At 41.9% G+C, this 12,926-nt stretch overlaps 1 protein-coding gene across 1 annotated transcript in view; it reads left to right on the top strand.

The window, feature by feature from the left end:
- Positions 1–12,926, top strand: part of MTX1 (metaxin 1) — a 205,550-nt gene that overhangs the window by 178,272 nt on the left and 14,352 nt on the right. The gene's annotated exons all lie outside the window — the stretch shown is intronic.

Below are 12,926 nucleotides of genomic sequence, written 5' to 3'. Positions count from 1 at the left end.
CCAACTGCGAACTTCCCATTTGCGATTTAATGTATTCCATATTCGTGTTAAATGGTATCTGAAACAGTCAATTTTATAGGTTAATATTAGTGTTTGACTGTAACGTGCTAACGATTTAATTATTTTGTATTTTCGTTTTGTTTTACTTACCACTTTATTTTAGTCAGAAATACGCTATTGTCTCGGTCGTTTGTGCCAGCTGCTCTCTCCTTTTCACCTTCCCTCACGCACTGACAGTTTGTTTCCAACCGTCACCTGTGTATGTGCTTTCTATACAAGGTTCTTTACTCTTCGTTTAAATGTCATCTTTTAACGCTTTCTCGAGTTCATTTTCACTCATTATGGTTTTCAATGTTCAATCCTTTTGTTTCGAGCAAATGACCTTTTTACATCATTTGTACATCATGTCGATCCTTTTACTTTCGATCCTTTTGTTTCAACCCTTTTGTTTTTCGATCCTTTGTTTTCGGTACTGTAACCTATAACCACATTAATTATTTGCCTAAACCCACCCCCATATGCGGCAAATTTCTTTGTAAAAAAAAAAACTCTGAAAAATGTACTGCGGCAAAAACTCCCCTTCCCAGTTCATCTACCTCTATCCCAGTGGTAGGAAACGAATAGTTCATCTCCCCATTTTTCACATGCCATACTAGTCAAGACAGCCTGTTAAATCAAAATGAGGCTGTGCCTCAAAGAAATCAATATTTTGTACCAGAAACAAGCCTACTGATGTAGCATTGGCTGACCAGACCAAGGCTTTAGCCTTACACCCTCTCAGGGGTTGGTTTTCCTCATCAGCAGTAAATCAGCATTTACTGAAATATCAAAGTCACAAAGGACCAGTGGATCTATAATGTAACAAGACAGGGCTACTATTAGGCTTCTGCCCACTTAACTAGTGGCACCTGCAGTATGGCCTCTGTTTGTTAATATCTTTGTTCTACTTAGAATCAACAGACATAATCAATAACTTGACATGGAAAAATCAGCTTCAAATATGTAAATGATTTATTGATGCAATATTATTTGGACCAGAATTAAAAAATAGCTACTATCGTTTTTTACATACATCAGTGGTGTTCATGAATAAACCAAATTTACTTGGACCCATAATAGACAGAGGCCGTTCACTTTTTCGATGTTGAGGTGTATTTTAAAAATGATCCGTGATCTGTTTTTACTAAACCAACTGATTGCAACAATTTGTTACATGCCAAAAGTGTTGACACCAAATTAATGATCTCCAATACAGTCAGATTTTGCAAGTTAAACTGATAGTTTCGGACCCTATTGAATTGGAAGCACAACCTAATGTGTTATTGAACAAATTCAGGGAACATTTATGTTATGTCATGTTAAATGGTCTTAAATCGCTCGGCCTTTTTTCTTGTTTTTGGATCGATACATTTTGGTACAAATGCAGACAATTAATACATGTGGAATTTGGACTAACTAATGTGAATGCTACTTAAAAGCAATTGACTAGTATTTTCTGAATGTTGTGCATGGAAATTATCTCTTTGGGTAGTTCATGACAATTGGAAGCAACTCAATATTGTACTTGTATCCAAGATTTTATTGTGATGGCGTTAAAGATCAGGACTGAATCGACCTAAGAACAATCATGTGGTACAGATATTGTTTGAATTCAAAGTAGTTTTCAGCAACACAATATGCAAGTTAAATATGACCACGGGTAAACTAGTGTCCTTTATGAAATTTGCACAGCCTCCGACAGCTCCATACATTCTTTGACGTTCTTATGTGTGATCCTTTAGGGGAGGAAACTACTGCTGAATAAATTCCAAACATTTATAATCCATACTGATTTCATTTCAGTATTGAACTTAAAATCGCACACAAATTCACAGTCTCCATCATATTGAAAAAGCCACATCTGACAAATAGTGTTTGAATTAAATGAAGACCAAAGAACCTGGTTCTGATACCCTTAGGCTGTGTCCAGAAATTCTGAAATGGATGGTTTGGCTTCTTTTAAATCTCCAGGACATACAGAAAGGCAACCAACTTAAAAAAAATAATAAATAACCACCAAAAGATGGTTATGGGAGGCCAGACTAATTAGATTAGATGTGGCCAGAAGTCTTAGCCCCTCACAAATGGAGATTATGTATGGATTTAATTATTTTCATGCATTAGAAAATCGACAACTGTACACAAGTGCTTGTTTCTATTGGATCCTCCACAGTAATTTCATTTACAGTTATGTGAATTAAATTTAAACTAAGATGATATTGTTTTCTACTAAAAGACTTGCGTTAACACTTTATCCAGCCAACACTTTTTTTAGTCCTAACTTGGCTCTTTTTCAAAGCTGTGAGAAAAATATGATTACATTCTCTGTAGGAATACATTCTTTACCAAAAGATGAAAATAAACATACAAATTAAACATTCATATTTAAATGAAAGCAGTATTCATTCGCTGTTCATGAACAATTTTTGGATGCAAACTATGTTAAACGAGATTTAGACGTATGATGATACAAAGGCAAAATATACTTTGTAATAACTTGGTGAATCCAAGCTGCTTTGTCAACAGTAGGTTAGTGTGACGGCCAATATCTTAATTATTACATTTATACCAGTAGTGATCAATTTGATTATTTTCCAGTAGTGATCAATTTGATTGTTTGAATGTATAATTCGTTTTTGTTAGTTGTAGTATGACTAACAAAAAACACATTCTACTAATGTATCTACAACATATTGTGTAGAAAAAGTAGGGAAGGAACAATGAAACCATAAGGTTTTTTTTACCAGCTCTACAAAAATTTGGGATGTTCTGAGATATGATCCTCTACATGATGACATTATTGTTGTAGAAACAAAAATAACATAATTTATGCTGTCGTTTTTTCCTTTGGGTTTCACCAACTAAAAAAGATGGTTTGGCACAATTAAATCTGCTAGCGTCATGTATTCTGTAGGGTAGTGCAACAAGACAATGCAAAAGAACCATATGTTTTCAGGCTATGGGACAAGGATGACTGGTGAGGACCACTTGTTGGATGACTTCTCAATGATCCCTAAGTCGAGCATCTTTTTCTGTTCTTCATACATTTTTTGCTTTCTAGCCTCCAGTTGTCTTTATGACTTGAGCCGTATCACTCTTGCGGGAGGTGTTTGAGACTTGTGGAAAACTCACTGCACTCCTCCAGGCTTCTGGGCCACCAATCAGCTGGGCCAATTCTTGGTGTTCAGTCATGGACAGCCTGACTACCATGGTTCCATGGACTTCAATAGATAAAGGTGTTTTCGTGTTGGCAACTAACATTAGTAGCTGTGGGTTATTGTTGTCTTTCTAGAGCTTTAGTTTGTTATAGTACAGTTGGGAAGGTTCACATTGATCTGCTTGCTGGACTTTCTAGATTAGAGGCAAGACCGCTTGCGTAATTACAGTGCCTTTATTTCATCCATCAGTTTCGACATGTCACTACTTTCCTGGTCTTTGAGGATTTCAGCTGGAAAACCCAAATGGGTAAAGAAAGGTATGATAATTGTAGATTCATTTTGTGGTGGTTCTTCTCAAAGGAAATACTTCAGGATATCAGGTTGCATAGTGAACGATATCCAGGATATATTGATTCCCATATTTAGAGGTTTCCAAGGGGTACATTATGTCCTTGCCGATCCTGAAGAAAAGAACCTCCATAATTGGCAAAGGTTGTACGGCTGCTCAAGGTCAATCATCTGAAGAGATTCTTTGGCAGATAGGGCAGCAGGTGCAAAATTGTTTGATCTAAGTGGCATATATATCCCTGGCCAGAATAACTGGCTGAGCAAGGTCTTTTGGGGTTTCTCCAGTCCGAGATGTCTCGCAGTCAGCTTAGTTTGTGCCAATTCTAGTACAGCCTTCCAAAATTGCTTCAGAACCAATAGTTGATATTTGCTGCCTTCTCCTCTTGGATTAATCTCAACTCGGTGCAAGAGTCCATTTTTGTCAATAAAGAGTGGTGTTTTCAGAGTAACGCTCTCAGCTTCTGATACTAAGGCTTTCCGATCCTGCTCTAGAAGTGGACCCATTTTCGGGGCTTTGGCAAATTCATTTGAGGTAGGTCCCGGGAACCCTATGAACTGGGGTGTTCCTTTGTGCACCTCAGTCATTTCACTGATCCTTGCGCCTGCTCATTCAGTAGGTTTCTCTAGGACCCAGGACCTTGTCACATATGAGGTGGCTCAGTTTTACAATATAAGCAATGTTTCCAAGAGTCAACATGATTACATTTTCTCCTACCTCAACAGAATACTTGTGGGCCAAACCCAACTTTGAGGCAGCACTTACATAGGTTACCCCTGGTATCTATATTTTTAAATTAGACCGAACTATTCCATGGTTTTATGGAGGGATGGTGACCTATTTGTCCCATGTCACTGCTATTCCGGGGGTTATTTTAATGGCGAATTAGGCTGTGTTTGGAAGTCTCGCTACCCTCAACTTTTTGGATGGCATGAGGTGTGCTGGGATATTGGTAGATATGTATCAGACCTATCTAGGAGCAATAGAGGCATACTTGAATACCCAGTGAAGAACAGCTTTGCTGGTGGAACCCATAATCAAAAAGCATGTTCACAGCCTACTGAGACTCTACCCACCAAGGAGAAGGATCCACACCCGTGGGCCCTCACTGTGGTCCCATCAGCCTTGTAAACCCCTGGCACCAACCAATCAAGGAAATATTACCAATTGTCTGCAAGGCTCTCAGCACAGACGCTAAAAGGTCTTTGCACACTCTAAATGTGGCAAGATCATTGAAAATCTACCTGGATAGGACATATGTTATTTGAATGAGTACTCACTTATTTGTGACCTTCAAAAGCCACGCTGGCAAGGTGGCTAGTCTCCAGATTATTGAGGCGTACAAGTTTAAAGATAAAAGCCCACCACCGGGGCTACATACTCATTTATTGAGGAAAAGTCTGCCTTAGTTGAATACGAGACATTATTCCCCTGCAAGAAATGTTCAAGGTGGCCACTTAAGACAGGATGCAGCTTTTGGGCAGTTCATTTTACAAAATCGATTTGCACTTGGAACCAACCACCCTCATCAAATGAGGGATGCTTTCAATCTCCCAAGAGTATGGAGGAAAGGGGACCAGACGTAAGAGTACAAAGACAGGTAGTCTGCATTCCCCTTTAGTCCACGCGCTTGCTTGCCATCCCTGCAAATTTCACTTTATCCGATGGAACAAAATGGACTGATAGTTGGGAGGGGCATGCGGTACAGTTGCTCTGCAGGGGCATGGTAAGGGTAAGAGAATGCGACTCTACCAGATCACTCTATTGTTTGCTGTTTGGCAACCGACTCCAATCCGCTCCCCGTTCCCTTAAACATCCCAAGAGTATGGAAGAAAGGGGACTATGGCCTAATAGAGTACACCTGTGTTACTACAGTGAGTAATTCTTTCTATTGTAAATGTAGGTTCCTTGCAATGAACGAGTCAGCTACCATTTCCAGGTATCTTGGGGGTACCCAAGACAAGTTCTAACACCCAGATTTCACCACCATAGGCAAGGCAAAGATATCTGCTGTGAAGCATTTTACGCCAAATGTTAGCAAACTGGGACCAGGCGAACTTCAAATATGGTATGAGAAGTTGTCCCTTGCACAGTGAACAGCACATTGACTCCAGATACCAAACCTACAGTTGGGCACAATTGGAGGTTCAGGGGTCACAAGTGGAGAGTGTTCTTCAAGTGGCAACTTGGACAGCTAGTTCAAGCGGTTCTTGTCTCCATAAGTGACCTAGCGGTTCCAAAGATCACCATGCTGGACTCATTTCAAAGAACCTTTGCACTCATTCCCATGATGTTAGAAGACTCTCAAGATGCAACAGATGAGATGGACAGTTTGTGTGCCGTCCCCCAGCGTAAGCAGGCATGCCTACTCTGTACTGTAGCTCCTTTTCTTGATAGAGAGCAGTGCCCATGAGGAAAATTCACTGCGACTTTCACAGCAGCAGGTTTTGTGAGATCCAGGCAACAGCAGTCCCTTCTTCTGAGGGTGGATGCCAGCTACAGGCCCCCGACTCTTCAGATCTCCAGCCAAAGCAATACAGGACTCTGAATTGGCTAGGCCCACCAGTTTAATGGCGGGATGCCCAATGAAATGTTTCCCCTCTCCATGAAAGAGCAGAGTTTTTCTTTGCTTTGACATAGCTGGCTTTGGCATTGGTTGTCCCAGCAGCAGGCTTCCAGGGTTCCTCTCATACTTCTGATCCATGCCTCCATTGATCGACTGAATAATGGTTCCAGATCCTCTCTAGATATACGAAATCCAGAGCTGTGAACAGTGAAGCACAAAGACGGGCTTAAACCTAACCAGCCGCTTTGAGGACTATTGGGCGCAAAAGGCTGCATGCAGTAAAAAGAAATGTACCACTGCGCCAGCCTCTGTGGGCTCAATAGCCATAGGCCAAAGAGAAGGGGGAAAAGCAGTTTATGTCCACTACTCTCCTTAGCGGAGGAGCTACATTTAACTAAAATGGGTGGCGGAGTCTGCGCTAGTAGCCTTAAGGAATTACAAGTGATATAAGCCACAGAGTTAGGTTTCAAAAATATGTGTATACATCCGGCTTAACATGTTTTATTAAGATTGCTCTGCTCTGTGTGCTTAACTGAAACATTCACCACTCTCGCACTCTTCTAAGCCTTGCTGCTAGGTCACGTCTCCCATATAGTTTGGCTCGACATTAGTGTATTTCCGTGTTCATTAGAACTGGAGAGCTTCTCAGAATCTGTCCACATGGGTGATTCAGAAAATCCATCACAACAGAGTATGATGTCCCTTATCTATTTTTACAGCACCCAAGTTGTGCCTACAGTTTTCTTTAATGGGGAATTGGCTCATGCGCACAGCGCGAAACTGGTTCGCCATTAAAAAAAGAAAGATCCAAACATCCATAACCATCCAGGAGGAGGCCCCGGGGTTAACATGCAGCATTTGCGGCTTAGTCAAGCACTCTTTGGCTCGCGCTGGTGGGCTGTTAATGGCCAAGCCCGTCCATTAACACAAATGTTGGCATCACAGAGTCTCTGGACACTGTCCATGCTCCAGACACTTTTTTGCCACAAGTGCTCCCAAGAACACTGTTTTTAACCACTCCAGACACTCCGTGTGAGGCTGAGTTTTGAAGTTTGAATTACTTCATAATTATTTTTTACGTTCTGTGACATACAGTTGCTGTAAAATACAGACTTTACTGCATGCCTCATAGTATGGAATGTAATGGTCCTTCAGCCTTTGTTCAGAAGAAATCCATAACCAAACTCCCAGAACGTATAACTGTTGATGTTTGCCATTGTATACAGTGTTTTAAACAAGGTCACTTTCTTCGTTTGCACATTAGTCGTGCATTTTTCCCTGTGGTGGTTTTGGTCGAATTTTTGTGTATATATGTTGTGTTTTTGGGTCGGGGGGGTGGGGGGGGGGGGGGGTGTAAGGGATTGGTGGTTGGCATGGTGAGGTGTTGAGACGTGGGTTAGATGGGGGATGGAGGAGGCCCCCCACCCCATGTAAAAAGGAACATTTGACCGAAACAACCATGGGGAAAAATGCACGATTAATGCGCAAACGAGGAAAGTAACCATTTGAACTTTAAAACATGTACAACCGCTTGCCATAATTAGAGGATTGGAATGAACAGTATTATATGTAATGTAATATAATATGCTCTTTTATAGTGCCCTACTGCCATGTTTGGTGGCCTATGTGCATGTGCCCATGCAAGCAAAGACTTATGGATAGGTGGTTAGTGGCGTAGAGGGCGAGGCAGATGCAGAACCGGTGATGTTGATGAGTGCAGGTTGGAAGTAGCCAAATCCAGAGTGCTTCTATGGTTTTCTTGGTTTGGCTGAGACACTTGGGGTTATGTTTAACGGCAGGTGTTAGCCAAGAAATTATAAATTACAGCACTCCGGGTCCTGGTTTGCTGCTGATGTGGTGGTTTGGTGCTAGAGCTAAAAGGATGAGCTTTGTCATCGCTTTGTCATCCGGGCCACCCCTTGCACTGGGGTCTGTATCTGTACCCCTGCAACCCCCCATTTTTCTTCCTGCACTTATCAGACCTACCCTGTCTGCTGCCTTAAACCTAGCACTTGCAAATTGCTGGCTGCATTACCACTGTTTGTTGCCTTTATTATTTATTTATTGTTATTTATCTGTTTCTCCTCTACTTCGCACTTTCCACTTATCCCTCCATGCACTTTTCCCCTCCCCCATGCACTTGCGCGTTCTCAATGTCACTGGGCCTAGTAAGATCGCTGTTTTGTAGTCCCCTGTTCCGCTCCCTTGCCTTGTTGCGCTCTGAAACACTTGTGTACGAGCGCAATAGAAATAAAATATCAATTAATCAATCAATAGCTCGATAAATGTTATTGAGGTAACAAAGAGTCCTGAAGTGGCTGTGTGCAGCGATTTTTGCGTGTAGTGTAAGGTGGTAGAAGATTCTAGAGGTTCAGTCAGTCATGGAGACGAGAGGAGTAGACAAACAAGGAACACAGGTATTGGTATTGGTATTGGGAGGCGGGGAAGCGTTGGGTGTCATCCAGGAGCAGATGATTTTAAATACGGTGAGCATAGTCTCCCTTTCGTCTCCTTCAGGGAACCTTATGACACTATAAGCTTACAAAGTATGAACAACCAGTAGTAGAATTCAGAAGATACAGGCTTCTGAAGCACATGAGTGAGCATTATGTGTTAGGGTGCAAGTCTGGTGGAGAATTGGAGCCAGGCATTCTGGTGCACTGGTTTAAGGTAACAGCAGAAGAGCAGCACCTTCTAAGCTTTCCAATTCCATTTCCCTTGCAACACCTGGGAACACTACTGTCCTTTTTTGAAGCATAGAGATTCGATATTCCGCCTTGTTATGCTGTCTCTTTTATACAGGTCTCCATTTCCAAATGTAAGATCTTTGCCTAGCAAAGGTGAATCACAATCAGAGTATTTGGCTCTGAAACGTTTCATGTCCCCAGAAAGCTCACTGATCTTGTAAGCGGATTCAATTCAACACTACAGCTAAATCAATACCTATTCTGGGATGCTGAGGGAAACCCTTATTGATATATTTTTATGTCCAGTTCGTTTACTCTGGATGACAACCCTTATATAACACCCCTCTCTTAGAATCCCCCTGACCCCACTGAGCCAAGAAGTAGGTTTGTTTTGCAAATTAAAAGGTTTATTTGAAAATTAAACAATATATATCTATCACACTTTTATAGTAAATTAATATTTGATAGCACACTTGTGAGGATGATAGTGATCAACAATGGATAATGTTACAGTGGTACACTCTTTTTGATGGCTTAGAAGTGATACAGAGAGGATAAAGTAGCTGAGAATGCTTTTATGGCTTCAAGGACAATGCAAGGATGAATGAAAGTGCAGTACAGAAAATAAACTTGATATGACTTCAACAAAAGACAATGTAATCACTTTTCTTTGACAATTCACCCCCCCCCCCATGCAAGGTAAAGAGCCCCCCTCTATGCAAGGTAAAGAGATGGGAGGAAAGCACACAGTTCTCAGGAATGCAATCAAATATAATTCAGTTCCCCCCTAGCAAGCTTAGAGGAAAACAGGTAGGAGTTTTAAACACAGGCAAGATACTTTGATGTGGTTGCAATTAAGTGAAAAATATGCGAAGCATGCTTTTAATTCCCTATAGGACGTTCAGGGTAGGTGATGGATACTTTGAATCAGTTCAGGCCAGCCCTATCAATGATTCAGGGATGGTTATTAGGTTGAAAACAGATTTCAGGGATGGAAGCAAAGACAAATATTTTTACACGTGGCTGAAATTAAGCAAAATGTCAAATCGCTGCAAATTTAGTCGCGTGCGTCGAGCGCAATTACGGAGGCACTATAAGGAGTAGGAAGTCGGTTCTAGGTTCGTTGGAAAGCTTAGAATCTTAGCTTTAAGATGACAGTTAAAACTCGCTCCTACGGTTCCGGAGATACGGCCGATTTAGTAAAGGTAGTTTTTCTGATTTGAAATTTTAAAGCTCAGAATGACAGATGACAGTTTTCAATTTTAAAGATGACAGAATGACACGATTCTAGGAGGCAGTTCTAATAGGCTAAAATAGTTTGGATTACATTATTTTAAACTAAGAGATTGGGTTTTTCACAGTCCTGACTGGGTACTTACACTATAAACTTAGACAGGAATGTGGCTTCGTCACCGATCGGGTCAGGATTGGCTGGACTTCTGCTAGCGATTCTTCACAGCGTCTGGTCTCTGGTTCTGCTCTCAGCACTGCACAGTTCTGGTCTCTCTGGATCTCTGGTCTCTCTGGATCTCTGGTCTCTCTGGATCTCTGGTCTCTGGAGATTGATGGATTTGAAGTCTGGAGTCTCCCGGCAAAGCGTCTCGCAAGAAAGTGGAAAGTGAATGTCTCTACCTGGGTTTCAATGTTCCTTTTATGTGTTTTGAAAATGGGTGTGTGCCTGGGCCTAAGCCTGCCCCTCTCACTTATCATTGGCCAAGCTTTCCTCTCTCCCTTGATTGGGGGAAAGAAATGGAGTGTCAGAGTGATGCTGTAGGTTTTATGGTCAGAGGAACTTCCCCTTGTCAAATTGCACACAAATCTATTTCTGACCCAAATACATATTTATCTATGTACCATTTTTCTAATATTATAGGTCCAGTTAACATATTTTCTGTAGCACCAAACCATCCGATCCCTGTCTTTGTACAATGTCGTGTCCACTTATGACAGAATTCTCCCCTTTTCATCCAGATAACAACCTCTAAACCTTTCCAGATTTTACACAAATGTGCACCAGGGATATGGGTTTCAGATGATAAAGTGTCAGATTTTTAACATGCATACATTTGGAGTAACAACCTTTTTTTCTGCTACTATCCCCAAGAACATACCACAGGGTCCTAACACCTCTTAAAATGTGCACAGAAAAATCACAAGAATGATGATGTTATTTATATAATTTTGACAAGTCCGCACTGTGAATTATCCATCTTTTTAAAATCGTGCTCTGGCGTGTGGTTTTCCAAAGCACATGGTGGAATTTCTGGTTTATCCACTTCCCCCAAGCTCAGCTTGCTCTCACAGGCACTGCCCCTCCCAGTTTCTCCCAAGAGGAAGCCATTTTACGACCCCCTAATATAACATTTGCCTGAGCCAGGGACAGTGCTTTGTTTAGTTTCCTGTAGTCCCCAGGTGCCACTCCCCTAATTCAATCAGAGAGGTGTCATCTCCTTTTGGCAGGGGCAGCAGGATGCAGCCAGGCCTGGGAACACAGCTGCTGAATTCCCTCTCCTGTCAGGGGTAGTTGTCAGGCAGAATCCACTCTCTTCAATCCAGGCTTCAGCTAAATGTCACTTTAGTTCCCAGTTTTCTACATTCAAATCACACTGACAATTTTTACACATGCAGCTAGAATGCTGATTCTAAGTTCAAAACTATGACATTTAACAGTTGCAACCTATGTTACACTCAAAAGTAGGTCACTCATTTATTTTAAACATTTCGATTTTAGTGGGTTTCTGTCCATTTAACTTAAGCTGCTGACATCCACAGCTCAGCCAGTTTTGTTATGAACATGGTTTTGGGCTCTTTCTCTTTCCAGATTTGGTATGCACGCAAGAATACATTCTGCCAACTGTCTGCTGGTGTTCATTGAGATTTTTAAATATCTTGTGATGTTTAAAATAGGCATTTTGAGCTTGCATTCAGGGAAACAAAGGTGATTTTAAAGCGCTTTCTTTAGCCAACCGGCACTGCTGTTTTTCCTTTGGCACACATTTCACTCATGGCACCCCTGGCCCATCATGCTTGCACTGGTGGGTGGCAGGTCAGGGGACCACTTTGTTGTGCGCAAAACTGCACGTTTCTCTAGGATTCTGCCGCAAAATGTGGGCTTTTCCGCCCTCTTGGATTTCCTAAGCCCATAGCACCAAATGTTGCAGCATAATAGTCCAAACGTGGGTCAGGACACCCAACAATCTAGATAAAACCTTCCTCTACTCCGGGAGTACCTGCCCATTGCTCCAACTGATGTCCTACTACCCAGGACCATACTGTGGCAATATGAAAACAGTGGCCCATAATCAGTGCACTTTGGTGAGAATTGCGTTGCTGAGGGACGTGCCATTTCTGACTAGAATGTGTACGTGCACATCCTCTCAACATGCCCTCTTACAAGTGTAAGGACTTTCCTACCTATCTCTCTTGATGCTTAGCTAAACTAATGGTTGTGCAAAGCTGTTAAGACAAGTCTTAGCCTCTGACCGTATGTGCATTCATTCACTTATTTGCTTGTCCTGCTGGTTCACCACCCTCATTTTGTCCTGCGCAAGACTGCAACCATGGCCCCACTGGTGATGTAATTCTGTGTTGTGTTGTGGGAGTCCATAAGACTCTCGGATCAGAGTGCCCCAAAGGTGGCCTCTGGTCTTTTTCCTCGAGCATGTCACTCTAGAGTTTGGGATCAAAGGTGATTGTGTCCTCTAGGTAACCATTAAAAAAAAGATCCAACAGGGTTGTGTTTAATCTAAGCATGGAAACAAGTGTGTTCTATACAATAGCGTGGCCTTGCTGATGGTTCAGGTTGGGACCTAGAGTATCCATGAGCAGACCTGTCCAGGTGAATAAATGGGTGTCTGGCATTCACTGCTGAATCATAGTTCTGCCCACGTCCACGCTCTGGAATAAGCGCAGGAAGGTGTAAATGTGGTGACGATCCCGATCTGTGTGACTGCCAGTTGTTTAAATGGTGCAGTGTACCTGATTGGAAGCTGGATGTGCTTTCCCGTTCCTCAACCAATGGGCTGTGCCCCCAAGCAGTTGGAAAAAGAATTTATCCGAGAACAACATAGGCTCTGCTAAAATATCTTGTCTGAAACTGAAGCGGTGGGCTCTGCACATTCTTGACTTCT

The sequence above is a fragment of the Ambystoma mexicanum genome, chromosome 1p, assembly GCF_040938575.1.
Source record: "Ambystoma mexicanum isolate Mex_15411 chromosome 1p, UKY_AmexF1_1, whole genome shotgun sequence".
NCBI classification, from domain to species: domain Eukaryota; kingdom Metazoa; phylum Chordata; class Amphibia; order Caudata; family Ambystomatidae; genus Ambystoma; species Ambystoma mexicanum.
The sequence above is the reverse complement of the archived record's forward strand: the minus strand, read 5'-3'. Positions and strand labels throughout refer to the sequence as shown.